This window comes from Equus przewalskii, unplaced genomic scaffold (genome assembly GCF_037783145.1).
Source record: "Equus przewalskii isolate Varuska unplaced genomic scaffold, EquPr2 ChrUn-3, whole genome shotgun sequence".
NCBI classification, from domain to species: Eukaryota; Metazoa; Chordata; class Mammalia; order Perissodactyla; family Equidae; genus Equus; species Equus przewalskii.
Window position 1 is genome coordinate 1,652,896 of NW_027228751.1, and position 27,534 is coordinate 1,680,429.

The window sequence follows — 27,534 nt, forward strand, 5'->3', positions numbered from 1 at the left end:
ATCACATGGAAAGTCATAAGACCCTCTAGCTCCCAAATTCATATGCAACCCTGTCATGTGCCTGCTCAAGGGCCTGAGGGGAGAAGAGCAGGAAGTCCCATGCTCCTCGGTACACAGCTGACCTTTCCACGACAAGCACAACTAGAAAAAAACCCCTGCACAACGATGCCGAGAGGCAATTCCAGAAATAGCAAGAGACAGTCTGCCACGAACCTGAGGATGCTTACAGACTCTCGGGATCAGAAGAAAACCTTTACAGACACCCACACCTGATCTCATTCACTCAGCCATCTTCTCAAGGGTTCAAGCAAATAGAATATGATGCTTCCCAACGACATCCTGAGGTTCTTTGAGAGAAAGAGACTTCTTCCCCCATCCAAGAGGATTCTCCTAAAATTTGTCTCCTGTTGCAATGATGGTGCAACCACTGTGAATATACCCCAGGGAGGAAACCACAGAAGCCCTAGGCCAACCATAGCTCCAGGACAGAGGAAGCATCTCCCCTGGACCAGAGATCACAAGGCCAAATAAGCAACATCCCACTTGGCATCTCTGTCACCCTAATAGGCATCTCACCACCTCCTTGCCCAAACACCATTTGCCATTCATACTGAAGAAGACATTAGCTGGGCCTGGGGGCAGGGGTACTCAAGGTCCAATGATAATATTTCTCCATGTGCGCCCCCAGTTTGGGCACTGGCAGAAGGCATCCTTGAGGGGCTCCTATTTATGTCAGCAGATGTTAGCCTGAGAAGTAGCAGCTTTTGTTTCTGTGAGTTCTTCCAAATGAACTTAGAAGGCTCCAGGGCTCCAGCAGAGTCCTAGGAGCATTACTTCCTTTGTGGCCAGAACTATAACGTGCAGAGTGAAATGCTGACTTTCATGGCACAGCATAAATGTCCGTCATGTGTCCAAGTCTCTCAGAGGGGTCAGCATGTTCACATCAGGATCCTTGGCACCACAAGGGGCTTTACACTCAGTAAATCCTCGCAGGCTCTGCCATCGAGGAACCTAGAATCCAGACAGGGTGAAGTTTCCCATGAGCCCAGTTATCTGTAAAATCGCCTGTTGTCATTAGACCCAGGGGACTGTAAAAAAAATAAAATAAAATAAAATATGCAGAACAATGAAGGAGGGATTTTCTGAAACAGAGAACCCAATCTTTCATTGTTTCCCCTGTCTTTACAATAAAAACATGGTGTTGGACCTGTCTGGACATGGGGACTTTCCAGTTTCCATATGAGGCTGGACATTTTGCATTCGATACAAATTAGTTCCTCAAAATCACAATCAATTGTCATAAAATGTAGGGAAGTGTTTTCCCATGGGGCAAGCATTTGTGGTAAAACTGGAAATGTTCAACTTGATTATAATGCTTCACGAAAAGGTCAGTGTGGGATTTCAGAGCTTTACCTTGAGGATGTTAACTCTGTTTGCAGACGGGGTGAAATGGGGAGAGGCAGTTGGCCCAGGCTTGCCATGTCCACATCGCTCTGATCACATGTCACAGGGCCAGCAGCAGACCGTGTGCTTCAGAAAACAAATGAATGTGTGCATACACGCACACATGCACATATATTTAGACACACGCACACCCCACGTAATTTCAGGAGCCAAAACACCTCCAAATTCAATGACAGGAATAGCGGCGTGTTCATTGCACAGGACAAAAACAATGTCACTAGATAATAATCTAAACCACTGGATCTCAATTCAGTGGGCATGGCACAGAATCACCTGGGGAGCTTTCCAAAAATATACGTGCCTGGACCTCCCCACATCCAGAGATCAGATCCAGGACATGTACAATTTAGAAAAGGTCTACAGGTAATCCTAATACACCATATATCTACTCCCTGGTTCCCTGTAAATACTATATTTACTACTCCAATTAGCAGCCTAACACTTTCAAATACTCAGGCCAAGTGAAAATGGCCAGCATCTCCTGATGTCCAGGTTCTGGTTGTACACTCCTCCTGGAATTGCATCACATTTGGAAGCAGGGCTCATGGTCTACATTCTCCCCTAGACATCAGACCATTAGCTTCCTAACCTTGCCTCTCATCAGATGACGCACGGACAGAAGAATTTCTCCTAACTTTACCTCAAATTCAAACCTGAAGGAGAGAGGAAAGAAAAATGGCTCATCAAGGAGTTGCTTGTGCCTGAGATACCATCCTGGCCACTTGTTCCCTCTCACAGACCAGCATTCTTGGGTCGGTTTCCTTTGTAGCTCCTGGTAGCCCCCTCGTTTGTTAAATTTATCAGATCTGACGGGGTCATTGGCCGGGAGCAAGGCTGAGTTAGAATTCTGAAACACTTTCGTTATCAGCCAAAAGTTGTCATTTGGCCAGCTCCTGAGGGTCAGCCCCTCCTCTTTCAGTAAATTCAAGTGTGATTCAACTTGGGGGAGGAGGATTTGCCAAAAAGACTGGAAAAACAGGACTACAATATCAGTTACAAAGGACCTAAACTATGCTGTACTTGCAATTCACATTTTAAAATCTGAAATTCTGAAACACACTTCTCTTTCAAAACTAGTCCCTGCCACAAAGATGAGTCTGCCGATATCTCCACCATTTTTATATAAAGGCTGGATGGTCAGAGGCAAAAGCATTACTGAGCCTCTGGTCACCTTCAGCCAAGCAACCTCTGTCAACAGCTTTGATTTCACAAAGCAGTGGAGGTGGGCTTAGCTCATCTCCAAAGCCTGGGTGATTCAGGATTTGGCTTCTCGTGTGCTCCTAACTCACTGCCACGTGACTACAATTAGCACCGTGAACCTGTAGAACCACTTTAAAGACTACATTTGTCACCTAAATCCTACACACTCCTGCTTGTCAAATCTTTCTCTTAGACCTACGTGTACCAGAGCTAATCCTACAGGAGGACTGCCAAAATCATGAAGATCACCACATCTTGACCACTCAGAGGCATGCCCTCAGAGTTCCTGGCAAGTTCACATGAAAATACAATTAACATTTTTACTAACGTGTCTGAAGCTCAGAAGTCAGACTGGATCAAAATCTCAACTCCATGCCTTAAAGCACGTGGGCCCTTGGGCAAGGCAGTTGACTATTTGGAATCTTAGGTTTCTGAATCTATACAAATAGGGATAATATTACCTATCTTAATATTTCTTGATGAATAAATTAAACAACAAATATGGTGTCTGACATATAGTAAGTGCTTAATAAAAGACTGCTACTATATTAACAGTTATCATCATTAGGATTCTTAATGGAGATTAATCTTCTCTTTGAGGCTACACTAGGCACTGTTCATTAGTGATGGACAAGAACCGGATAGGGAGTAGACCATATTCATTCCACTTAACGGCTCTGAAACCACAGTCTCCCCCTAGTGGAGGCCCATTAATTTGTTTGTTTTTGAACTTTTGTGGGATGCATTCAGCTGAGGCACACCTGTTTCTAGGCAGGGCTCAATGAAATAAAAGCTTCATTTTGTTTCTCTGTCAGAAGTGGGGCCCTGATCAATGTAAAGATGAGTCTAGAGGGTGTTTGTTCTAATTTTCTGGAGCCAACACACACCTGCCCACGTATGTAGCTGGGATGCTGTACTCCCACCATCCCAGAGTTACTCAAAGACAGTCCCAGCTGCTGCTGGAAGTATTTTTAGCTGCATTATTTATTTGAACACCTGCCTGCCTATGCTAGACACAGTTCAGTTTTTGAAGAGATGGACCACTGGGACACCCAAGGATGCCTTTCCAATATGGTTTCATTTGCTAGTCTATATCCATCCTGTGGCCAAGAAGGGCCTTCCTCTTCCCCAAGTCTGGTTCTGACCACACCACACACCAGGTGGCTAGACATCTCCAAAGAAACACCTGCAACGCCATGTTCTTAAACATGGGCTTTCAAGAAACCCAAGAGCCTAAGGCCAATGCCACACCCACGTAGGTCAAACACAGAGCATCTCACCCTGACAGCTGTCGACATGCTAGCCACCTCAGCTATCCTTCCTGAGGTGGCACACTACTAACAGTATCATTTCCTTTCTTTTCGTCAGTATGAAGGCGAAGATACAACGAGAACTGCCACAAAAATGGCATCTTCTTTCCGATCTTTCTGCCTTTGTTTATTGGGTTCTTCTCAAATATAAAGTCCACTCTTCTACCTTCGACTGACTTCAATTCTATGCGTTTTTCAACTCCAAGCCCCAACTCTTCTCCCCTACCATCAATTCCCACCACGGCTACCCTGGAACTTAACTGCTCTCTGCCTCCAGGGTGGCGAATTATCTGTATTCCAGTATTTAATATTTCAATTATGTCTCCTATTGAAGTGTTGCACCTAGAGTGAGCTTGACAAATTGAAAGAATGCTTTTTAGGTCTTTTAAGAAAGGAACTGTGTATGTTCCATCTTTTTCTGTTTTTTCTTTAATAATTTCTAACTCAGTACCAGGCACATACCAGGTGCTGAATAAAAGCCTGAAAACTGACTGAAAGCTCCCTCCCAAAGCTGCACTGTAATTCGCCATTATAAACAGGTTTATGGTTAAAATGCTTGCTGTTGGTGCTTAGGTCTGGCTCACCAGGTTGTGCTTTCTCTGGACATTCTGCCTTGGGCTAAACTGTCTAATTTTTCAACATTTAGACTTCATATTCTGTTCAACAGGGTAAGGATCTTATTATTTATTTAACTCACAGGAGTCTTAAGTGATTGAACGTTTATGAAAGGTTCTGAGATCCTGGAATGAATGATGCTGTATTTAGTACAGAGTTCCACCGCCTTACATAGATCAGTGGGTGGTGTGTTCAGAGTCATACCCATAAAAACATTACTTGGCAGTCACCACACACACCGTTTTCGTATGATCTGAAAACATCTTGCTGGCATAATTCATAAGCAGAATGCCTTTATATTTAATGACCCAAATATGCCAGTCACATGCCTCTGAGAAGCAAGTTAGATCCAATAAACTGTGGTTTTGTTATAACGAACCCCCCCCCCCCCCCAAACCTGCCAATAATCTCTCTGCCTTGGATTCTGACCTCTCTGAACGGCTGCTTTCAGAAGCCTAGTGGGCAATCAGCCTTTGTGGGCAGTCATCTCACGGTGTGGTGATGAGAGAAGGCTTGGAATAAAAGGGCCTTGGCAGTGTGGGTTATAGGTCCAAAGATGTAGATTTTTAATGCACTGACAGAATTTATCCTTTGAGGGGAAGAGTTTATCCTGGCCAGGATTTCTGAGTCAGAGGAATGGGCTCAGACAGTTCACAGACTTGGAAAAGAATCTAACAAGAGTCACCTAGTTCAGTTTCCCACTTTGAAGGCATGGGCAGGTCAAGCGAAAGTAGACCAATTTATATTTAACTCATTCATTTATCAAGTACTACAATGCAGGCATTATTTAGGTTCTAAAATACAGTAAGAAACAAGTTAGATAAGGTCCTCCTCCATGGTCCCATATAAGTTCTCCTTCTAGCTTCAGGATAAATGAAAAGATCCCACATAATACACTGGAGAGATTCTTGGGCAGCTAAGAATGCACCGACCCCTCCCACTGAGACCATCAAAGTCAACTGACCCTAGGATCACCCGGTTTTCTCAAAGCTCCACGAACCACTGGCTGCAAAAAAACCAAACAACAACAAAAATTCCATAATTATAATCAGGCCCGCAGTAGTGAAAAGTTTTCCATCAGAACTACCAAAGACCTCATCATCATTTTTCACTGCTTCTCCTGAAAGAGATTTAAAAAATGAATGGCTAAGAATGTGCACATAACTTAGAAAAATCATTTAATGAAAGAGTCATCACTTGAGAAGTCTAATTAAAAGTTGTATTCATTCATTCATTCAACTATTCAATAGTCAACATTATTGAGCAGCTCTGTGTGCAAAGCACTGTATGAGCTCAGTGCCTTGGGAAATACTGAGATGGATGGCACGGTCCCAGCTCTTGAGGAACTTAAAAATCAATTGGGAAATTACAATCCTCATTTTATGATGAGTAAACAGTGGCATGGACAGTTAAGGGATTTATTTTAAATGCTTCTTCCTATAACTAAATCATAATATAAAGTCATCAGAAAGACGAAAAAGCGCTGAGCTAGAAGGTTGGATATCCTAGTCTAGTCTTGGTTCAGACCTACCGGGCAGGTCCAGTCCCCTCTCTGGGGCTTCAATTTCTTCATCTACAAAATGAGGACATAGTTCTTTAGAGTGGGTCCCTCCAGCTCTAAGATTCTATGATTCTAACACTTGTGACCAATAAAGTTTGGTAGTTAGAAGTGAAGAACTCAATCTCTTAACAAAGGGAATGAATTTTAAACAGAAGTGTTATTTAGCTAACAAAGTCCTACGTAAAGGAATACTGAAGGCATTCCATTCCGTTGGCCATTGCTAGATTTCTTCTTAGAATATGCTCAGACTTAAGCATGAATATGTCTTCTTTTGCAGTCTTTCTAACTGCTGTCTCCGCCATTTTAGCAACAATGGCAAAGAAAAGCAGAGCCCTACCCAATTCTCCCTTCAGGCCCTGCTAAGTGTCTCTAACACATGGTAATAATTGTTTGCAAGAGCTACATTGCTCCCTGTAAGAATAACTACTCCAAAGATAATGTAACCCGTCTATGTGTGATGTGACAAATGGGGGCTTGGACTATGTGTAAAGAACTCTTAATTAAAGGTTTAACAGACAGTGAGAGGACTGAACGAGATCATATGTAAGGTCCCTTCCAGCTTTAGCTTTCTATATTATATTACTACGAATGCTGTGAAGATAATGCAAGAGATCCCTTTATTGAGTATACTAGTAAATCTAAAATGTTAACCCAAATCATTTATATTCCATTTATGGGTAGTAAGTTCCAAAAAGAAGAATAAAAATTAGCATAGAAAAACCTCTCTTTGGACTTTTTAAAAATCAGACTGTTTAATAATTTCATTACATTTTGAACCCTCCCTAGAGATTTTCTCCGAACACGGGGGATGTCTCCTAAATTGCTAATCAGCTGGCCATTTTACAACATGTAAGCTGTAAAACCGTATATGTGAAGATCCAAATGGCAGAAAGATTGGATTTGAATCCTTTTGTTTATATTTAATTTTCCCCTTCCTGCTTCCACATATTATTTGTCCTTAACACTCTTATTTTTTTGGTCCTAGAGGCACAGGTGGTTCTTATTTCAGGCTGTATGAACGGTTCTGCTATTCAAAGATTAATGAATAAAGGGGGTCTGGTAAATAGATTAGCATGATAATGGTCATAATGCTTTCTGCTGCTTTCTGCTGCCTTCTGTGCCTACTTCAATCTGTGTGCCTCCCCTCCCCCTGCACGGTCCTCTCGCTCCTTGTTCCCACCACCTGATTCTACCCTTTCAGTCTCAGGCAGACAAAAGTGACTCAGGAATCAGGCAGCTGCAGAGGGAGCAGGGAGAGGATAGGAAGAAAGGGGAGAAGAGAGATGGAGAGAGACAGACAGACAGACAGAAGCAGAGTAGAGAGTAAAAAGCCTCATGTACCAGGATAGGAAGCTTTACGCGGAACGAACACAGAAGATCGAAGATTTCCACTGTCTAATGCAAACAATACCTTCCAAGTTCCCTTCTTTTTCTGACATTTGCTGCCTCTCACTATTGTATCTTCTCTCTCACATTTGATTTTCATCACATGCTTGACCTCATACATATACTCTTTTATCTCAAATTCATAACTGTTCTAGAACCACATATATGTCAAGGCCCAGATGTAACTTGTCGTTTTGGACAATTAGGTCTAGAAGCAAAAGCTAGCCGTAGATTTGGCTTTTCTTGATCACTGTACAAGGGACAAGCACAAAGGGCCTTTCCTTGAAGGCTTTATTGCCAAGAGGCAGAAATCTGGATGTCCCTGAAAACTTACAGCTCCTCCTCAGGGGGTTGAGTATCAGTTATTCATCCGTGACTTTGTGGGACCTCAGTTTATATACCTCCTTGAGCCTCAGTCAATGTCCTTTCTCCATCCTCACAGACCTCCCTCCTTCTACTCTAACCCACTGTCTGGCCTCTCAGCCTGTGTGAGGAAGATGAGCTGGGCAGACAACATCATTCTGGAGGGATGCCATGAAGATGCCCAGGCAAAGTGGATTAAGACAGAAAGCGAAAGTCAGTCCCTACCGCAGGAGAGAATGTGGAAAGAACCGGGCACCTATGCCTGCCGGGCCAGATGCAGACTCCAACAGCGGGGAGATGCTGAGCCGAACAGGCATCGAGGGCCCACACACCAGGCCAGGAAACACAGTCACTTCCCTTCCTTTGTCTCCTAAGACCTGCACGTGTTTTGCCTCATTTGAAGGGAGCCCGGAGCACTGGAAGCGGGGCTGACCCTCCGCCTCTTGTGTTGATTAACATCCCCCTCCGCCTCACTCTGACCCCCACGGGGGCACACATTACCACCCACCCCACCTCCTTCCTCTGTGCCTTCTGATATCAACCGGGTAAAGGGAATCTAAAAATAAAGCCAGGGCCAGAGTGTGTACCACTCGATTGGGCTCCTGTGCTCACAGATCTGCTTATTTTGGCCTATCTCTCCCCAGCGATAAGGCTGCTAACAGCCTGTTATCAGCCAGTCGGTGAAAATGTGCTCCAGCCTGATTAGGCCTCAGTCTTTGCCAAGGTTATAAACAGCCGTTATCGTTTTCCCGAACAGAATAATCCGGACAGTATCAGCTCAGAAACATATGGGCCACACAGAGAAGATAGCCGCTGACGGACACTTCATTTTAATTGTAACGAGTGGGTAGCAGCAGCCTGCAGACAGCAGACAGAGAGCTGCCCGATTGGCAGCAGCGCTCTCTCTCTTTTTTTTTTTAATCCCTTCTTCCTTCCCTGGTTTCCAACGCCTAAACTGCTTTGATACTCTGGGTGGCATAAGGAACTGGACCCTACCCCAGATGTTACCAGTCACCAGGCATGACCCTTCCCTAAAAGGCAGATGGCACCCTTCTGATTCTCTCATAGGAAAAAAGAAAAAAAAAAAACAGCACATGGGAACAGAGGAGAGCCCATACAGCTCTCTCTGCTCTTCAGCCCCCAGTTCAACTTCAGTAACCTGTCCTCTCACCCCACTCTGATCTCGTCCCCCAAGGCCACGTGTCTTCAGAGACCCCCAGCCTACGAATGGCCACATCCCATTGCCCAGCAGATAGCAGGCCCTCCACACACAGAGGCTGAATATTTATAATGGCGTGTTTATATTATTTCCTTCACCTTCCCACATGTAGACATATACACCAACCAAGATGTGCCCCTTGTGGGATTTTTTGTAGGGATTTTGTGTCCTGAAAGCAATGTCCCTAATCTGCTTTCTCCCTATGCTCTTTTGTGACAGACTCGTTTCTCAGGCTTGTCACAGAAAGTCAACTATCTGTACGATTGTGGGGGTAGGACATAACAAAAAGAGAAAATTGTGATGATAAAAGTTTGGGCGAAAGGGTTCATCTCTCTGCTTCCGGGTCAGCAGACGCCTCAGTTGCTGACAGCTCAGCCCTGGATCACGGCCGCTGGCCAACAGCCACCCTGTTCTTTCACGGGGTGATGCAATTTTTCTCCTCATGTGTCACTAGGAACAAAGGAGAAGGAGAGGAGTTGAGGCAGAGGGAGAAAGAGCCGACAGCAAGAGGGTACTGTAAGACAAGTGCACCTTGCCTGGCATCCGGCAGCAGACGCATCCTTGGCACCAGTCTTGCTGTTCTGGTTGTCGCTGCTATTGCTGTTATACTTGGGCTCATACCTGGCTGGCCAGATGGGGTCAACAAGAGCAGGAGGGATTCCAAGGAAGATAAGCACTGGTGCGCCCCCCCACAACACCCCACCCAGACTCAGGTGCCGCAGTTCACTCTTCTATTCAGCATCCATGTTTCTCAGTATTTCAAATAATTAAATATCTTCAACTTGGTCTTCCTTTTCGAACCCTCTTTTCTGTTTTGTCCCCTCTTTGCTCCTTAAACCCTTAAGTATCTTTTCCCTTTCACCACAGAAAGCCAGCACCTTCCATTGCCCATGCACACACTCCATAAGTTGAACAGCAAACCTCTAGAGGTCTATGACTAGCCCCACCACCACTCCATCTCCATGAGATTCTCCCACAGATTTATAGGGGCTCCCAGGAAGCTCACTCATACAGAGCACTCTGGCCCTGAGAACACTTCTGGTATTTCACCGCCAAATGAAAATTGAGTCCACGGTAATGTTCCTGTAATAATATCAAATTCAAAAGAGAAAGGGGAGGGAAATTCAGCTGCCAGTTGAAACGAGCCTGAGGCACATTTTTGTTTTAATTCTTTTTTTCATGGCTTTTCAACACCTGCCTTCCCTCTTCCACTCTCCCAACAAAATATGGCTTAGGTTGCCTTGCAGTATTATCAAGAGACCGACCAGCAGATCTATGCAAGAAACTGCAGTGGGTGGTCTGTGTGCAACATCTTGGTGGTCTTGAGCTCAGTCCCCCGGACAAAGTTTCAAGGTTACAGCAGTCTTTCCCTAATTGCCATCAGAATCTGAAAATATCCTGGAAACATGAGAATCCCCCTCTGAACTGATGAGTTGGCTCGGCGGTAGTTTATTCAACTTAAAGTGTTTCTTTTTTTCTTTCCTTTTTCTATTTTTGTTTTCCTATTCTTTCTGTTTCAATGGGCCCAGCTTTGTTCTTCCACAATTTCAGGCTAATAAGACTAGAGAATTTCCTGAAACAAGCAGCTTGGGGGAGGGGGGGGTCTGCTTCCCATTTTGTCCACAACCCCTTCTTTGCAGAAGCTTCCCCTTTTGTGGAAAGAAGGCCAGCTCTCTCAGTGTCACACAATGAAGGCAGGGGAAGCTTTCTAGTAGATGGTGACAAAAGTGACCACAAAAAGTTGGGTGGGCTGCAGCCATGCTGTGTCTGTTGCAGCACTGCAACTGTGGGCTGACGTCCCCATGAGCACCGGGCCCAAGCTTCTCAGAACATCTATGACACCACTGTCATTGCGGATTTGCTTGGGTGTCCTCATGACTGTGAGCACCCAAAGGCCCAGGGCATTGTCTTCCTCCACTGTCTTCGTCCACTGTATCCCCAGCACCTAGCACAGAACGTGGCATACAGTAAGCACTCAATAAATGGTGGCTGAAATAAAGGAACAGATTCAGCCCAAAACTGCCCAGGTGGGTGTTCAAGGCCAAGTGCTTTGAAGATACCCTAGATGCCAAACCTGGCTCCATCCCACTTTCTAACTCTGCCTTAGCCTCAGTTTGTCCATCTCAGATGAGGATAATCAAAGTAGTTGGGCCATAGAATTGTTGTGAAGATTATGTAATTTAAAAGCACTTATCCTAGTACCTGACACCAACAGTCACAAATAAATACTTCTTATTTATGAATGACCATGCCTCATTCACCGACATCTGCCCCTTACAGAGTTACTATAGTAGTCTATAGTAGTCGACCTGCTCTGACCAAAGAAAAAGTCTGCATCAAGGAAATCAACTTCCAATCCCCGCTGTGCTAGGACTCTAATGGTCACTTAGTTGCTCAGCTTTTCTCTGCTTCTGTGGCCTGCGTCAGGCTGAGGGTCATTCTGCCTCGCCTGACTGACTTGCAACTTGACTCTGAGACAGCACGACCTACCACATGTGGACACATATGGAAAAGCAAAACCCAAACTATCCAATCTGCTGCCAAGTCATGCCCCGGGAAAGCAATTCGAAGTCTAGCACACTCCAGGGACCTCGCTACAGGCCCCCTGGCACCTAGGGCTCTCTGGGACTCTGCCAAGGCTCCTGCCTTAAATTAGGGCTTCCAGTCAAGACAGTGCAATGCAAAGCATTTGCTTGGCCCACAGTCCTGACCATGAACTCTGTTGGAAATTAAACCACCTGAAGGGCTAACACCTAGAACACCTCCCTCTTGCCCACACGCCATTTCAGCAGGACGTGTGGCTTCCCCCTCTGGGAGCAGTAGATTCTCATTTTCACATCCTCCCACTGTCCTTCTAATCTCTAAAGCTGGTTATTTTTTCTAGCTTTTCCCAAAAAGGGCATCTTATTTTGGAGACTCTTAAACCCATTTGCATTCCCAAGACAAGCTCTTAAGCATAAATTCATTTCAGCGTGGGGGTCTTTTTTCCTTTCCTTCCTCTCACTATGAAGCTATAGTGAATTCATAAACAGCTCTAGTGGTTTTAGCATCAAAACCTACTAGGGTTCTATATAAGACAGGAATACAGGGTATTCGTACTTCTCTCTCTCTCTCACCAAACGCACATGCACACACGTGCACGCACACACACATGAACACACATGCATACATGTACATACTCCCACAATGGTGTTAGTCTCATTAGCTACAATATTGTTCTCATCTCTCCCATCTCTAGACCCACCCTACCCCTGGCTCAGTCAAGGCTCACTTTCCTGGCCTCCTGTGGGAACACTGCCAAATAAAATAACAATATTCATATGGTAAGGCACGTTAAAACCTTGGGAAGATTTAAGCCTGGGTTTCATGTCACGGACGCTCCCTCCTGTAATCTGTATTCCAATCTCGGTGTCAGCGGAGCTGTGATCAGAATATCCAAGGTCTCATAAAAGATTCAGGGCTTACTGACTTCCCTGACATTTGCTGTTTCATGTTGTTCCTGCTCATTCCCTTTCAGCTTCCAAAGAGCCCACAGTCCTTTTCAACTCACTGCTGCAGGTGGCAAACTTGCCGAGAAGTCCAGTAATTTAGCTGTGACTGGGGTTAGGGTTCTTGTTTCTTTTAGCACCTTCTTTTGTTTGGTTGTGGGCTTTTCGAAGACCGTATTCCTGCTGCCTCCTCCATGCTACCTTGAAGTAGGACTTAGGAATCCAGGATGTTAACGAGACATGATGAACATTTCCCCTCTTTGCTAGAAGTGCTTTTGAAAAGGGTAGGGTTGTGCGTGCCTGACTCAGCGTGTTTGCACCTTCAGGGTTCTCATCATGATTTCAACCAGAGACTGCATTATGTACCCTTGTAAAGTGTTGAGGCTATCATTTGCAGGGGTGGCAGTCCACCAAAAGTGGCTAAGCACATTCTCCCATGGCCAAGTTCAAAGTCAGGTGTATTACACGTGTGTGACTCCACAGCTATCATACACAACAAGTACCACATGGATATTAGCAGCTTAAAAACTCAAGCAAGGTGTATTATGATTTAAGGAAACCAGGTAACTAAACCAGTGACTGTAAATAGATCTTTTGGCTGACTAAGAAGATCACCACGATGCCTTAGCCAGACCCACTAGCAGATTTCTAATACGATTTGCTTTCCAATCTTACAATTTACACCCAACTTATCAGAAAGACATTTAGTGGATTATACCATACTTTTTAAGGATGTCACAGATCTTCACAAGGAAAATCTCTGATACACCTACAGGCTAGGAGCCCAATGACCTATAGAGATGGCAAGAAGAGGAGAGAAGACATATTGTCTTATGGCTAACATCACCCAGCCATCCGAGGCCATGGGGACAGAAAACAATGGTGGCTCCACCAAATAACAGAACTGAGACCCTTTCAAGATACCCCTTAGTAAGTCACAAGTGTTTGGAATTTAAAAAAAAAAAAAAGAAAAAAGGGGAAAAAAAGGAAATAGAGAATTCCAAAATTCAGGCCGTCAAAAACTAAAGGCCAATTATAATTTAATCTCTTTTGAAAACATTTTATCTTAATTATTTCTGTAAATGCTATGGCCATTAGTCAAATTAACACAAAATCCCAGACCAAAGTGCCATTTACACATAGGTACTAACATAACATTAGGTAGCATGAAAGTGACCAGGGGCTATAAACAACTTCTTTGAATGTTTTTAATGTATTCACTAAAAGAACCTTCTGAAGAGATTAAAAAAAATTCTAGAACACAAATTGAAAATTAAAGGCAAGTTGCTGGGACCTCAAAATTAAACATGTCAAGTGATAAAATTATAATCAAAATCATCTCTGTACTTCTCAAATCCTCCACTGTGTAGTCTCATAATATAAGCCTCTATATGTATATGTACATATTTTTCCACATTTGCACATGAAAAATCAAAGAGGCAAACAGATATAAGTGGCTAATCATAAGATGATATAAACAGAATATGCCCTCAGACTTAGGCAAGCAAATAGGAATCTCCTATTAGAGTAATGTGGTCCTGAGAAATTATATGTTAAGTTTTTAAAGATTGAGTTATGTTACATTCTTTGGGGAACATATCATTTAAGAGAAGTCCACAGTTAGACATTTCTGAAAGTAAATAATCCTATAATTTGTCATATTTGGTAACTCTACCTTTGTTTATTACTAAACACAAGCTATATTTATTTATTTACAGAAAAATTCATTTTTTTTCAGAGACATAGTATAATAGTGTATAAATGAGTGGACCTCAACAGAGGATGATTACACCCCACGGGACACCTAGCAATGTCTCGAGGCATTTTTGATAGTCACAGTGGGAGAGTAGGGATGCTGCTGGCATTTATGGCAGAAACCAGGGATAGGAGAGCCCCCCACAACAAAGAATTTTCTGGCCCAAAAAGCCAATAGTGCAGAGCTTGAGAAACCCTGGTACAGATTTTCACAAACATCACCAAATTCCTCAAATCATGTCCCTAAAAGACCTTTTTTTCTTGAGGAAGATTAGCCCTGAGCTAACATCTGCTGCCAATCCTCCTCTTTTTGCTGAGGAAGACTGGCCCTGAGCTAACATCAGTGCCCATCTTTCTCTGCTTTATATGTGGGACGCCTGCCACAGCACGGCTTGCCAAGCATTGCCATGTCCGCACCCAGGATCCGAACCAGTGAACCTCGGCTGCCGAAGCGGAACGTGCGAACTTAACCACTGTGCCACAGGGCTGGGCCCCCCAAACCCTGCCAAAAGACTTTTAAGAAATAAAAAATGAGAAGTTGGAGAACATAAAAGAGAACTTTTTTTAGTACATTTTGATTATCATAAGTATAGTTGCTTTTTGTGGATGCTACAATATGTTACTTCACCTATAATATGCTCTTAAAACCCACCACCTGCATTACAGCCGTACATGGAGCGATGCTGGAAAATCAGCAAGGATCTGAGAAGAAAAAAACACTGTGAGACATCCTTCAGTGGACAGAGGAGTATCCTGACCAGTTGTGTTAAAATTAAATAACGTAAGATATAACAAAAGCTAACTTTTTCACTAGTGAAAAATGAACACGTCTGGTATTTAGAGTCCTACATGTGTGTATCCATCCAGTTCTATAGCATAAGAGCTCTGACATTCAGTAATATGATAATATTATTTTTGAGATCAGTTAAGGTATAAAATGTGCGTACTCTCAGTCTTTAATATTAATAAGTCTTGTAACTAGCAGTTTCTCGTAGCTCCGAATTCCTGAGCACAACTAGAAAGGGCACTTATCCTGAAAAATCTAATAAATTTACAGTTTTATATACTTCCTTCAATTGTAAAAGTCTTGTTCAATAAACTTTAAAATGCCACTATAGAGCAATAACACAGACAGTATAAACCCAGCCCTGGGAAAGCTGTGCAACCAGAAATTGTTCCCCTTTCTGCTAGAGCAATAAAGTTTTATATGTTTGAACTGACTGTAAAAAGGTTTGAATGTTGGCAACTGGGGAATAATCTGTCTTCTTTATAGTTATTATCATATTTCCCACAAGACCCCTTGGTCTGTGTCAATCCTTCTTGTATATGACACCTTTGTACTGTCAGCGAAAGCAAGACTACTTTACTTTTTTTTTTTAACTATAGGACTTGTATCTGTTTTCCTTCAGATTACAGCTAACAGGAATAAATTATTTCTGACAAGCATCTATTGCAGCATTTTACCAAATAAAGCTGGTTGTGAGCTGCTTTTCCAAGAGCGAGGGGGGGAACCTCCTCCCTTCTCCTTCTCTCTCTTTCTCTCAACTGATTCAAATGCAATTCAGGGATGGTTAAATTGGAGGAAATGCCAATAAAAAGAGATTTGTAGGAAAGTTGCTCTGAATGCCAGAGCCCATTGTAAGACGGTGGTTCAGTCCTCACGGGTGCTATTGGATCTGTGTGGAGAAGAAGTTGAGGAAAAGGTAGGAGGAGGAACCATCCTTTTCCTTCCTGACCTGTCTCAGGTCTGTGCTTCTTCGTTCAGACAGAAAGCTGAGTCTAGCCAGAAGATGTGGCTAGAGTTCCCCAGACTGATTAACAGCTAGTGAGGGAAGCCATGGCTATGACCAGCAGGGGCAGACACCCAAGCTGTCACATGTAGGCTTGGCCTCTTGGCTAACAGGTCATCTTGGCTGAAATGAGTTTAGGCTCATGATAATCAGCAAAGAGCAACTGTGTGTGCGTGCATGTGCGTTCACACGTGCATGTTATTTAGAAGACAGGGGGGTCTTCCTTTCTCCCTCCCCCAGCTCCACCACCACAGCTCAACAACAGATACACAAATCTATACCCAGTAATCCATTACACACGAACCAGCTAGACTAAAACACATTCTCCTCTCTCTCACAACTCTCACAACCACCATCCCAAAGCTCCTTTGCCTTCCATATTTAGAATAACAGTGGGAAAAGTCAGACAGAAATAACAATAGTTATTTGCAAACATCATGTTTTTAAAAATCAAAAGACATTATGTGGTTGAACATCAGTGGAATTGGCACAATAAGTTAATTATCTCTGTACTCTGGAATAGACAGTCTCTCCAATAGACCACAAGAATAGGATGGTCAGTCACATGAATATAGGCATATACACATAGCCACACACATACGCAACACACATCTAGATGAGTACACACACTCATACTCAAACACAACTCAGCCACTTCAAAATGAATAGTCAACTTAAATATGGAAGTGCTGGTGTGGAAGGGTAAACGCCAAATGATCTCTATAAATACAGCAACTCTACCAGAATGAGGCAACGCAAATAAAATTGAGTAAATACAATAACATCTCAGTGACCTTGGAAAAAACTGGAGCCTCGTGCTCATGAACATGAGCTCAGGATATCCTCTTATTTTCTCCTCACTCCCCATCTCCATGAATGTTCAGCGCCACATTATGATGTATTCTCCTAGCCCAGTTCAGACAACAAACAGTCTCATCTATATATGGTAGACACCAAAAAAAATCTTGTCACGGTAATTGCCTCCTGCTACCAGGAGGAACAAGGAGCACTGTGTTCCTTCGCACCAACCTCCCCCCCCCCCCCAAGAACCACTACACAAACTACACTTTTTAACAAAGGTGTACTAACATGCCTCTTAATATCCCTTAAATGGCAACTGCCAACTGGGAAACCATGGATCTATAATAACAGTTTTTTATTCTCTTCAAAACAGGTTCTTGATGTAGGTCAAAAGTTCTTGGGTTTGGGTCATATGTCACAGTGACATTAATAAAAGGACAATAGATGCTATCTTTTTTTAAAATCTTTTGACATGTAACACAGATATAGAAAAGTGCACAAATCACAAGTATACAGCTTGGCGAAAAAATATGAAATGCTTTACAAATGTGCCCATCATCCTTGTGCAGGACCCATGCTAATCTTCTTTGTATTGTTCTCATTTTTTATATGTGCCATTGAAGTCAGCTCATAGGCAGCATTTTAAATGCTCTCACACGGTAGTGGGTCTCAGCTTCAGGACCAGTAACTAGACCATCACCACCAGTGGAATGGAAGAGGTGCAGAGGCAGAGGTATTTCCCAAAGGGTAAAGCATGTAGCCCAGGCATCTACTTCATCAGAGGTTTTCGTGAAATGCAAATTTCTAGGCTCGATATCACAACCCGCTGGGGCAGGGCCTGTGAAACTGCATTTTACAAATACCCCCAGGTTATTCTTAAGAACACTAGGGCCTGGCCACTGAAGTATACCTGTAATTCCCCTCCTGAACCCCAATCACAATCCCCTTTTCAAAAACGAATGGCCTCAGCACACACTTTGCTGAGATAATAGCTGGTGAAGTTCAAAGAACGGCATTGTGTTTTGACACAGAAAAGAAAGGGACTTAGAAAAAGGGACTTAGAAAAATAACTGATCAACAAGGGAAAAGTATGGTCCTGGAAGCTTTGCCTCCTTCTCCTTTTCCTCTGAACTCTGGAGTCTACATATCTACTATTCTATGCATTCTAGTGGAATTAAAAAAAAAATGCAGAAAGATGAAGAGTCTTCTGAAAAGGCCAGGAGTTGGATCGCCCCTCTTCCGTCACCACGGTCTTTCTTATAAATTTCAAGCAAACCCAAGGATTTGTACTTCGCTGTGTCCTAAAATACACCTTCCTTCATAAACCCAAAAGGAGTTGGTTTTTATAGGGACGTATTCGAGGAGAATATCCTGGGACTGCAGAGGCACGCAGGAAGACACCATGATAGGATCCCAGGCCTCACTGGCCCAAGGAAGGCCCACATTTCAGAGGGTGTGGTATTATTGACTGTTTCTCAGCTTATAGATTCTACCCATTAGATGATTATTTGTGGAACTCTACCAAAATACAGATGGGGCAAAAAAGGCAGATCAGTGGGCACCAGGCATTATTGCTACCACTATTGCTTCTCAGCTATATTACTACTGCTGCTGCTGCTACTACTATAACTAACCAGTTTTGATGCGTAATGTGTCGGGCACTGTTCTAAACTCTTTAGATGCATCATCTCATTTAATCCTCAGGGCTACTCTTACTTGAATGTGTCAACAATATTATTTAGTGAGAGAGAAGATTCTGTCACAGGTTGGTACTGTCTTTCCTTTACATGTAGCATTTATTCCCATTCTATTCAAGGCCGAGTGCAAGGATGTCTGAGCATGTAGACAAGGGCAAAAAGAGAACTTTTCTGTTGAAAACTGTCAATAAATTGAAGACATAACAAAATAGACTATATACTAGATGCCTTGGGACAACAAAAGATACCTCAGATGATGCTTCTTTCTACAGGGAGCAGCTAGTCTAGTGAGGAAGACCAGAAATAGGCAAAAGAAAGCTATATAGTACAGAAGCATTATAATGAAATAGACGACAAATGATTAGAGAAGAGGGTAATGTGACACAATCTATAAGAAAAAATATATACAGGACATAACCCTTTCCTCAAGAAAATTTCAATATTCTTGGAAAGACAACATACTCTCATCTTGTCTTGTGAAACAATCAGAGAAACACCAAAAACTATATAGCCAGCTGTTACATACATTAATACAAATTTGAGAAATTAAGAGAAGGGAATATTCAATGTAAGCTGTGATTGTTGGACAAAATAAGAAGAAGCAAAATTGGAAGAATGGACAGAGACTAGATATACATAGAGGACAAAAAGAAAAAGCAACCCAGGAGGAGCAGAGGGGGAGCAGGAAGACAGGGAGAGCAAGGAGACCAACTTGCCTGGAAGGCCTGGACCCAGAAGTGAGGAAGAGAAACAGGGAAAAGGAAGCAGAGAGATAAGCCAAACCCCTCCCCTCACCAGCGGGCACCACATGCTAACATGAGACCTGGAACAGAGTTCAGACCACAGCTAACCATGCCAGCCAACCTAGGTCCCTCTGCTCCTGTGGAACTGCTGAGGATCCCCGAAAGCAAAACGACAAGCAGAATCCCTAGACTGGACCATCTTATCACCACAGTAAGGACAGGGCCCTTAGTGGCACAATCTCATAGGCAGCAGCTAGATCTCAGAGAATGAGGTTGGGCTCAGGAACATCTTCGACAGCAGAGCTCCAGGGAAAGATCCAAGAGATGCTGGAGGTGGGGTCTGTGCTTCAGGAGGAAGCAATTTCCAAACTAAATCAAGGCCAACGATGGACATTCACTAAGGGTCCTTCTAACTCCAAACTTCAGTGATTCTATGAAACTTCTGAACAGGAAAGGAAGGAAGACCACAACGCTTAGGTGACTATGGTCCCCTGCAAGAGTATTTCAGGAGCCCACTGACCCTATGCCAAGAATATAAACATCCAGGGCAGTGTCCTTGCTGATGTGACCACCAATGAAAGCAATGAGACACTTGAACATCAGACAAAAATACCACCGTTTGGGTAAAAGCACGTGAAGCTGCTATCTTGAACACATAATTTCTTGGGTGAAGTTCTTTACCTTATCATTTAATATACATGGATTATTTTGTTACTAACAACAGAAATAATAGTAATACTTTGCTATTTGCGTAATGTTTTATAGCCTGCCAACAATTTCATAAGCATGATTAAGTTTAATCTTGCCAAGAAATTTACGAGGTGTTATTATCCCCATGTTATAGATAAGGAAACTAACCCAGAGAGGGTAAATGACTTGCTCAAGGCCACACAGCTGGTAACTGCCAGAGCTAGATGTGGGCCCATATCAAATGAGTCCTCATAATTTACTGTTTGTTTGTCACGTGCAAGACACAGGACTGGCCACCACCAGGACACAAAGATGGGTAGGAAAGATCACAGGAACCCAAAGCAAAGGAATTTTCAGCACCTTGCCCATTGAACTTGGCCATCTTTTAGTTGACTTCACCCAACTCACCTAGGCTAGCTGGGTCCCTTCCATCATCCCATCTGAGGCAGGGTCTACACCTGACATGCTCATCCTTATTACCTCTATAGCATGCACTGTAGTTGACAAACAGGTAATAAAGGTGACCACATCTGCTCCACTCCCTCCCACCTTACGGCAAAGCCACCACATTCTGGTCACTGGGTGAACAGCCAGGCATTGGCTACATAAAGTGGCAGAGACTCTTTGGGACTCACGAAAGGAGCCAAGTTAACATGAATTTCCTTCTCTCCCAAGTAACCAAAGCACTCCTCCTAAGTCTCCAATGGAGAAATCAACAGTCTTAAGCTCCCCAAGGTGCTCCTCCTAACCCAGCAATCATGGCACATTCTGTCTCACACAGCCACGGGGATCCCGAGCCCCTCAGGAGCCGCCAAGGCGTGCTGATGTACAGGCTGCTAATACAGCGTTATTAAGAACACGTTTGTCTCCACTCCTCTAAGCACGTTTGCTTCCCTGCCGGAAGAAAAGCCACACACATGCTCCCACAGAGGGACATGGCGAAAAGCCCTAGAACCCACAAAGGGAAATCAGCATGCCAAGGGTTAAGCACACCCTGTAATAAGCATCTCTGTTCCGGCATGTTGCGAAAGCCCATTACCTCCCGCCACATTACCTCATTCATTTCTTATATGCGGATGGTTTATTTTCCCATGAGCACCCTGGCTCTCAGTATTAAGTCCCCTCCTTCGCCTCTATTTCTCTATCCATCACATTTAACACTCTGACAGTAACAGTCTATAATGTTTCTATTCTACAAAACCGCTCTGTCAACTCCGGGCTTCCAGAGCAGCAACTGAGGAAAATAAATAACATCAACGCCAGGGACGACAGCATCACAGCTCCCTTTCTGCTGGGCTTTTTTATTTTATATTATTCTACAAAGGGAGAAAAAATAAAGGCGATGGGGGGAGGTGGAAGCAAAGAGAAGAATGTCCTTCTCACCCAACAGACACTTAACAGACCTGAAGGAACAGCCATGGCATTTCCCTTTCAGACAAAGAAGTCATTTCCCCGCTCTCCTCTCAAATCCCCTGAGCAGCACCCCTTCCATTTTCCTGGTGGGTTACGAAAGGACTGATATTTACTGCACTGTGCTCCCTCTACCTGCCATCCTAGAGGCAAAGCAACACAGAGTCGAGCATGTGTGCAGCACCCCATTCACCGTCTAGGGTGATCCATAAATTCTTGTCATCTTTTCTGGAGCAAGAGTCCAGCAAGGAGGGGGAGGCGGTCCATGGGTCCACAACCTTTGTTCCGAGGGAGACATCCAGGGAACAGAGACTCTGGAACCCAGGAGCAGGCAGAAAGGCAAGAAAATGTTAACTACTGAGAAATAAATCACTCTATAGAAAGCTGCCTCGTCTCCATATTCCTGAGGGTTTACCAAAACTGTGTTTATTTTCATCATTTTGGATATAAATCATTTAAAAACATGTTATATTTCCATCTAGCTTCTTTGAAAGATACCCAGATAGATAGATAGATAATCTTGAACATAATTTGCCTTCCTCTTCATGACCCAAATCATTTATCATTACGAATACCGATTATCAGCCAGGCCCACCGTTAGCTGTGAGTCTGCATGTCTATTGTATAGGAACTCTGTCTGCTGGATTTTTTAAGTTTTCCAGCCTCCTTTTTGTGGTTTTACTGCCTCCTCTTCAAAGTCAGCATAGCGTGATGGTTAAGAACATGGGCTGTGGGACCAGATCGTGGAAGCCAAACCTAATTACTTACTGGGTGTGGGATCTTGTTTCTGAACCGCTCCGTGCTGCGCCCTCACCTGTAAAATGGAGACAGTCGTGGTACCTCGCTCCTCGGGGGGTTGTGAGGATGACCTGAGTTACACTCTGAGTGTTTAGGATCGTGTCTGCAGTAGTCAGTGCTCAGTTAATATGAGTGATTGCCATGTAGATATCCTGACAGGGGCTGGGAAATGAGACAACCATACAGTTAGAATCATGTTTGAAATAAGAGGAAAGGGGATTCGAGTGGTGGCCTGTGGGCACTATGACGAGTCACCCACACAGGCTGAGTACCTGGAGGCTCCTTTTTGGTCACAGAGAGGCCTCCTATGCTAAGGTCCTTGTTCCTACTTTCTTCAGATGGGTAAGGCTGCCGGCACTGAGTTCTGAATGGTGAGATGTAACTATAGAGAGACTCATTCAGAATAAAGAAAGAACGAGAGGAAAGAAGACCAAATGAGAACAAGACCTAAAGGCCTGTCCCTGAACACTGCCCAAGAATTCTGTAATTCCTTCTATATAGTCAACCGCATGGGGCTGCTTCTCGAAGAGCACGAATAAGAGGCACAATGTTTAAAATTGCTTTGAAATGCTCTGTGCAGTCTTATTTTTACCAAACATTATAATTATTATTATTACTCAACTTTGCACCTAAAGCAGTTAAAGGTAGTTTTAAACCTAAAGGCATTCAGAGGTGGGAATCTTGCTTTCTCCCTCTACTGCTACCCAAGGGGCAGTGGAATTTCTTTTTTCCATCTCAGGTGTGGCAGAAGGGAGAAAAGGACCAGCTCAGGGACCAATCCTCTTGATAACGGGCACCCTGGGGATTCACTCACATCGCTTCCCTAGATCTGCTCTCCACCAAGGGAAAGTCAGACTCCAGCTTGTGGAAGGTAATGATCGCAAAGCTTCAGAATAATGCCTGCATTCCAACCGGAGGGGCAAATGGGAGAAAAAGTTAAGGCCAAATGGGAGATAGCGTGTCTGATGCCCCGAGGCAAGGAGGAACTGGTTCCTGGTACTTCATTTCTTGTCTAGTTTAATTCCAAAGATGGAAACAATACAACTCACTGAAGGAAAGATCACTTCTGCTTTTATGATTATTTTTTGTCGGGGGAAGTGACGTAAGGACCATAATCAGACTAAGTGACATTATTTCATTATTTTAAACGATCACATTTCATTAGTGCCGCTCATAGTACTCCTTGATGTGTTAATTTTTTTGTTTTGGTGACAGAAAGGCAAAGGTGACCTCACAGCGCCAAAGGTGTCCCTAAGGAAAGAGTGACCCTTTCATCTAATTTCTTTCCAATAAATTAAGAGTGAGAATGCCTCTGTCTAAAGAAGGCATTGGAGGGAAACTATATAGGTAGGCACAGTACTTGTATTCAAAAGTTTCTAATTTAGTGAAGAGAGAGGGATACATGAAGAAATGACTAAAATTAAGGGTTGAAAAAAGGGTTGAAAAATGATAACACACATGCTAATCAAAGCTACACGTATTTTGTTATAGGAACATGGTAGAACGCGTGATTAATCTGAAAGGCGGTCTTTGGAGGGCTCTCAGATTTTCACAGAAAGAGAGATATTTTGGAAAGCTACAGAGCTTTTAGTTATTAAGGGCTGAGTTGTTACAATCATTCAACCTAGGTTCAAATCCCTACTCTGCCAGTTCCTACCTGGGTAATTTAGGGCAAGTTATTTAACCCCTCTAAGCTCAGAGTCCTGGCCAATATAACAGGGACAATGACAGTATATACCTTATAGGTTTTTCAGGGCGGATTAATGAAATAGTGAATGTAAATAACACAGTGCCTTGTACATAACCCCTAAATTAATATTAGCTGTTATTATCACAATCCTTCCCCAAGCCCTACGAAGTAGGTGATGTTATGATCTCCACTTTTAGTATTGAGCAAACAGACATGACAGAAATTAGGTAACCTGCCAAATGTCACACAGTAGATGGAGGATCCAGGACAAAAATTTGGGTCAGCCTGACTCTAAAACCCAGGTTCTTTGCCACTATATTTTTTCCGGCCCACAACAAACTCTGGCTCCTCCCAGAAGGGAGGTCCTGGGAACTAGAGGGCTAAGCCTTGGAATCACCTGAAAATAGAGCAGGATTCTAGCAGATCATGCTTTGTTTCTGGAGAGAGAAAATCAAATGCATGTCAGAGACACACCCAATAAAAAAATCAACAATTATACAGAAACAAAATTCTGTGAAACTGAAAGATCTACCACAATGTGAAAGGAACAAAACTCTACCTGGCATCCAAATTACCTCCCTTTCCTAATTTCCTTCTTCTTCTTAATGCCTAGCCCATTCTCCCAAGTAACCAGAACGGAAAACCTCTAAACATAGACACAGAGACACAGATGGAACACATCTCAGTCTAGTTCAAACTTGCACACCGTGCAGCAAACGCCTCATGACAGTCCTGGCAACGCTTCACTTCCTACAGTTACATGATAAAGCCGGCATCTATGACCACACCCTCCAGCTATTTGGGGACAGTTCTAATTGCTGGTTTCTCATTGTACTGAATCATATCCCACCTCGAACTTTTTGTGGAATCAAATTAACAAAGGAATCAAATGATTCAATCATCCTTGACTTATACCTTTCCTTCTACCTCCCTATCTAGATGGTCACCAGGCTCTGTTAATCTTGCTTTCAAAACAGTCTGATACTTTTCATTCCCAAATTACAATTCATTTACCCAGACTCCAGGTCCTTTGGTCTCCTGGCTGAAATCCCTGGCTTCAGTCTCTCTCCAGTCTAGTACATCCTGCACATTTTAAGACTAAAAGTCCTTAAATCTGGTTTAAGCATCTGTCATCCATGTTCCCATAACCACTGGGTCTCCATTTCTTACCACATGTCTAAACCCCTCTGCTGGACAATCAGTGCCACACTATCCATGCCAACCACATGGGCCTCACCCTACCTATTACATCCTATTTTCCATATTTCCCAATACATATCTTCCAACTTGCTAAACAACCATTTCATAGGACAGCCCCACAAGTAGACCATGCTCATGGAAACGAGTGTTTATATGTTTAATACAACATGTCTAGGGCCATATAACCACTCATGGGGGAGCTAGGAGTTGCTCCTCAGACTCCCAGTCTAGGGCTCTCTCTAGTCCATCAAGATATGATATGGTACTAAAGTTGCCTGCCTCTAGATAATGCTGGGACCAGAGGATAAAATGGTATCCATGTGATTCCCTAGTGCATACCATGAATGATTATTGAGCACCTATGATATACCCGACTCCGTCATAAATTGGGAGAAAAATGTAAAAAGGCATTAACCTCAAAGTGCTTACAGTGCAATGAGAAAATGAACATGTAAAAAATAAAACAATGTGCAAAAAGTAAAATTACAAGGACTAGGTAATGTAAGCCACAATGAAGGCATATACAAGGCAAATTGAATACAAAGAAGAAGGAATATCTAGATCTGGGTCGGAGTACCCGAGCAAGGCCACAGCTAGGATTTGAATGATAAGCAGTAGTTTACTATGGGGGGTGGTAGGTATAGGGAATTCCTGGGAGAAGAGACAACCTTTAAAGGTATAGGAAAAAAAGTGGCAGATTTTAGGTAGTGCAGGTAACCCAATATATTTGTAGCATATGAAGAGAGAGAAGAAAATGGTAAGACACAGCCCTAGTGAGGTAGGCAATGGCTAAATCACAAAGTTAATGTAGAACCTCAGAGTTCATCCTGCAGACTTCAACCTTCTGTCCATCACCTATGCATACTCAATGAAGATCAGATTTAGGGCACGCTCCAGAGGGTGTGCCCACAAGAATGCACAACTCCCAGCAAGCTATAAAGCTACTTCTTCTTTTCCAGCCAGATCTGTCACTGGGAGTTTAAATCTGCCATGTTACAGTGGCAGTGGGGAAAGTCCCTGGCCCCACATCCTCTCTCTTCCTGCTGAGACTTCAGTACACACACAGTTCCACTGGCAGACAGGGGTCCCAGGGAAGGCCCCAATCACTCAGGCACCACTCTGGGGATTAGCACAGTTGGGCTCAGGCGCAGAGAAGCCATGTGCTCTTGTGGAAAGAACCCAATACGGGTTTAGTCATTTTTTTTAAGATATTAGTTTTTTTGATGCTTTTTATTTTTTTGGTGAGGAAGATGGCCCTGAGCTAATAACTGTTGCCAATCTTCCTCTGTTTTTTCCTTTTCAAAGCCCTAGTACCTAGTTGTGTATCCTAGTTGCAAGGTGCTCTAGAGCTTCCATGTGGGATGCTGACACAGCATGGCTTGATGAGCGGTGCTAGGTCCGTGCCCAGGATCCAAACCGGCGAACCCTGGGCCACCAAAGCAGAGCACAGGAACTTAACCACTCAGCCATGGGGCTGGCCCCTGGGTTTAGTCTTGACTCTACACTTACTAACTCTATGACCTCGGGTAAGTTATTTAACCTCTCTGTACCTTAGTTTCCCTATGTGAAATTAGAATCTAATAAAAACGCCCCCTCCACACACACACACAGGGTTGCTATGAAGAATGCTCCTGAAAGTTTTTTTTTTTAATATTATTTTAAATAGGTAATACATTTACAATATAAAAATATATCTACAATATACACGTTATGATTATCATATGCCGAGTCATGCTCCCACCTTTTCCCCCATTCTCCCATATGTCTCCCCCACATACCTGGCCTCTACAGATAACCATTTTTATTCCTTTCAGGTTTATCTTTTTAGTGTTTCTTGAAAGGGTTATTTTAAAGGTAAAGTGCTATATAAATTAGTGATCATTACTGTAATGGGAGTGTAGATTGGGAGTGGTAGGATGGGGATAGATGGTTATGTTATCTATAAGGGGCCTTATCTTCTCCATGAAAACCTGCCTCATTATTACCATAGTTCACACTGATCCCTTTCATGCATTCACCTATTCATCCCTTCAACCAATATTTGTTAAGTGCCTGCTACAGTCAAGGTACTGGGCAAAGCGACAGCATAATTCTAGGAATGCTGAGATTAATAAGTGCATCTATGGCACTTCTGAGTCCGCACTATCCTTATTCACACTTATCTTCACCCTCATGCTATTTTTCTACCCAGAAATGAGCTACCTATGGCCGGTGACCATATAAATTTTTGATATCTCCCATAGCATGTGGTGTGGTACACGCAAACACATATAGCAGACGCTCAAACACACCGGCAGGCTTGAGCTGGTCATGGACAAGAAGTCCTATTGGATGGTGGTGCAAGAGTGAGTGAG

The 27,534-nt window shown here is 43.3% G+C and overlaps 1 protein-coding gene and 1 non-coding gene across 9 annotated transcripts in view; both read right to left on the reverse strand.

The window, feature by feature from the left end:
- The window catches only part of PBX1 (PBX homeobox 1), a 308,844-nt gene that overhangs the window by 159,447 nt on the left and 121,863 nt on the right, over positions 1 to 27,534 (reverse strand). The gene's annotated exons all lie outside the window — the stretch shown is intronic.
- Positions 17,477 to 17,580, reverse strand: LOC139081675 (U6 spliceosomal RNA). The gene has a single exon (XR_011536869.1). It is a non-coding gene; the product is annotated as a U6 spliceosomal RNA (small nuclear RNA).